Below are 3,788 nucleotides of genomic sequence, written 5' to 3'. Positions count from 1 at the left end.
GTTTGTATTTTTGTTGATCATGTGATTGTACTTGAAGTTTTGAAGTTTCAAGTTGTCTACGTGCCCTTAGTTGAGGAGGGATCAAGTCATGACGTAGTTTATAGGAGTGATGGGTTGCTTTGATGGTTTTGATGGTGATTTTGTCGTACACAGTTTATGCTTTTGCGAGCCAGGAGCGTTGGGTGTCGCCTTTTAGGCTTGTGTGAACCAGGAGCATTAGGTGTCGCCTTTTAAGCTCGTGCGGACAAGGAGCATTGTTACTGTGTGCAGTTTAGGCTCATGCAAGTGAGGAACATTGTTTGTTTGGTTTAAGGGTAATAACGCTTCAAGAATCTGCCGTTGATGGGGCTGATCTTTAAGCCGTCTCCTGCCATGATTTGGTAGGCACCGTTGGTGTAGACCTCTTGTATTACATAAGGACCATCCCACTTTAATGTGAACTTGCTTTTTGTTTTGTGAGTTGTGATGATGGACCTTCGTAATGCCAAGATAAGATCTCTAGTTTGGAAAGACCTTGAGCGGACCTTCTTATTAAAAGCCTTAGATAGCCGTGCTTAGTAGCATTCTAAGAGCTGTTGAGCTTTGAGCCTTCTTTCATCGAGTACTTCCAACTGTTGAAGTCGTAGCTTTGCATTTTCCTCTTCAGTCAAGCTTTCTTGTATAACCATCCTTAGTGAGGGGATTTGACTTTCGAGTAGCAGAACAGCTTCTACGTCATATATGAGAGAATAAGGCGTAGCTTGGGTAGGAGTCCTATATGCCCAAAGTCCTTCGCTTATTCTTTCGTGCTAGTCTCTCTTTGTTTAGCCGATTACCTTCTTCAGGAGGTTGAACAACGCTTTGTTGAATATTTCTACAAGACCGTTGGCCGAAGCATGATACATAGAAGACTTGTGCTGCTTGAACTTGTATTTTTCATAAAGCTCGTCCATGAGTCGGTTGGAGAACTATTTTCCATTGTCGGTGATGACGTAGTGAGGCACTCCATATCAATGGATGATATCTTCTTTGATGAAACAAACGACAGTTTCCTTCTTGACTTCCCTTAGGGGCACAACTTCAGCCCACTTGGAGAAGTAATATGTTATAACTAGAATGTAGGCTTCTCCCATAGATGATTTTGGTGTGATTGGTCCCACGACGTCCAATCCCCATGCATCAAATAGCCATAAAGCAATTGTAGAGTGTAATGGCTCACGCGGTTGATGTATGAAGTTGGTGTGGAATTGGCAGGCTTGCCACCTTTTGGTGTATTCCAGGTAATCCTTCACTATACTTGGCCAGTAGTAGCCCATTCTTTTGAGTTGGAAGTGTAGCTTTGGTCCAGACTAATGCGCTCCGCATACGCCTGAGTGTGCCTTTTCCATGGCTTGATTGGCTTCTTTCTTGCCTACTCATCTTAGAAGTACTCCTTCAAAAGAGCCTCGGTAAAGTGTTTCTTTGTAGTAAAGGAAGCGAGGTGCTCGCCGACATATTTCAAAGCAATGTCTAGGATCGTCTGGAAGCTTTCCATGCTCCAAGTAGTCGATCAGCTACTGTCTCCACTCTTGAGTGTTGACTGGAAGTATTGAGATGATATTTGTGTCATCTAGTAGCACTTCAGTGATGAGTGGCATCACCCATCTTTGGCAAACTGGCACGTCTACAGCTTCATCTTCTCCTAACGCCATACTTGAGGCTAAGTTAGTGAGAACATCCGCCATTTAATTTTCTTTTCTAGGTACATATTCTAGCGTCACGGCCTGGAACTTTTGTAGGAATTGAATTGCTAGCCAGAAGTATGGGACAAGATCATTTTTCCTCACTTTATATTCAGTCAGGAGCTGATTGATTATGAGTTTGGAGTCGTCGTACACTTTCAATGTTGTGATTTCCATATGGATTGCCATTTGGAGTCTAATGATCAATGCTTGGTACTCAATGACGTTGTTAGAGCATAACTCACTTAATCAGAAGGAATAGGGTAGTACTTGTCTTTGTGGTGACATGTACAACTCCTGCCCCAGCTTCGTCCATTCATGCGAATCCGTCGAAGAACATTGTCCACATCAGGAAGATGTCAATGTAAAACACCTCATCGTCAGGTAAGTCGTCCGAGATTTTCCAATTGACTGGGATTAGGTGATCGATAAGGAAGTCTACTAGGGCTTGTCCCTTGATGGCTTTAGCTGAAACATAGATGATCTTGTGTTGGTTGAGAAGCAATGCCCATTTAGCTAATCGCGTTGTCAGAACCCACTTGGACATAATGTACTTGATTGAGTTGGCTTTAGCAACCAAGTGGATGGTGTAAGAATGCATGTAGTGTCTAAGCTTTTGGACGTCAAAGACTAAGGTCAGGAACATCTTCTTGATTGGTGAGTAGTTGAGCTCAGCACCAGTAAGACTTCTACTTATGTAGTAGAGTGCTCTTTCTTTTTGGTCTTCATTTTCTTGCGCTAAGAGTGCTCCAATGGAATGCTCATGTGCAGCAATGTATAAAATGAGTGGCTTTCCGGGCACAGGTGCTCCTAAGACAGGCGGGCTTACCAGGTACCGTTTTATGCTCTTGAAGGCATTGCGATAGGCATCATCCCATATGAATGGAGTATCCTTCTTCATGAGTCGACTGAAGGGTTGACAACGTCTAGCAAGGTTGAAAATGAAGTGTCTAATGAAGGAAAGCCGTCCCTATAGACTTTTCAACTCATGTAGGTTCCTTGGCTCAAGCATGCTTTGAATGCTTTGATCTTTGACTGGTCTATTTCAATGCCACGATGCTTGACAATGAAGCCAAGGAACTTCCCAGAAGTGATGCCAAACGCACACTTCAATAGGTTCATTTTGAGGTTGTAGTGTCGTAGTTTGTCGAACACCATTCGTAAATCTTTCAAGTGATTGGATCTCTTCTTGGTTTTGACAACTACATCGTTTACGTAACATTCTACGTTTTTATGTAGCATGTCGTTGAAGATCTTCTGCATTACATGTTGATATATAGCTCCAATATTGTTTAAGCCAAAGGGCATTACCTTGTAGCAATAGATACCTTTTGGAGTGTGAAAGACTGTTAATTCCTCGTCATCAGGAGCCAGACGAATTTAATTGTATCCAGAAGAGTCGTCCATAAATGACAATGCCTTGTGGCCAGTGGTCGTGTTCCAGGCTTGACTGCAAGACGATGCACGGCTATGGTAGGGTCAAGGCCGGGCATTTCTTTGTAGGCCCAAGCAAAGGCGTCTTTGTACTCCAAAAGTAGTTAGTAGTACACCTCGATCTCATCCGCACTTAGCAGTGCACTTATGAAGATAGGCTTTGGTTCTTCGCTTATGCCTAAATTAAGCTCCTTGAGATCATCCACCGTGGCTTGCCCCCCATCCTCGAGCTGTGGTGGCCCAGAAGTGACTTTCTCCTTAGGGATTTTGTCTTCTTTGTCTACTTAGATTGTGATGTGAAAGACATCTTGGACCTTCTCTTCAGTGATGTCCTCTTAGGCTTGTTGGCGTGAAGATTGGGCAGTGTGGATGATGGTGCGCTTATTTACCTTCAATTGTTCTTTTGTGTCAACCTCTAAGGTTGCTTGGTGTTTCATCCTTGAAGGAATCGAGCTTGAAACGTCGTCTTTTTTTGCTAGACCGTCAAGTTTTTCTTCCTTTGGCGTTGTCTTCTTCTTTCTAGGAAGCTTATTGGTTTCTTCAAGTCTTTCGAAGACCGACTGTCGTAGAGGAGAGCTAGCCATGTTGCTTTGTTTCTTAGGTTTGACAACCTTTCGAAAACAGAGCTTCAAAGTGTTGGCATGTTAAGCCGCT

Source organism: Pyrus communis, chromosome 7, assembly GCF_963583255.1.
Source record: "Pyrus communis chromosome 7, drPyrComm1.1, whole genome shotgun sequence".
In the NCBI taxonomy this organism is placed as follows: domain Eukaryota; kingdom Viridiplantae; phylum Streptophyta; class Magnoliopsida; order Rosales; family Rosaceae; genus Pyrus; species Pyrus communis.
The sequence above is the reverse complement of the archived record's forward strand: the minus strand, read 5'-3'. Positions refer to the sequence as shown.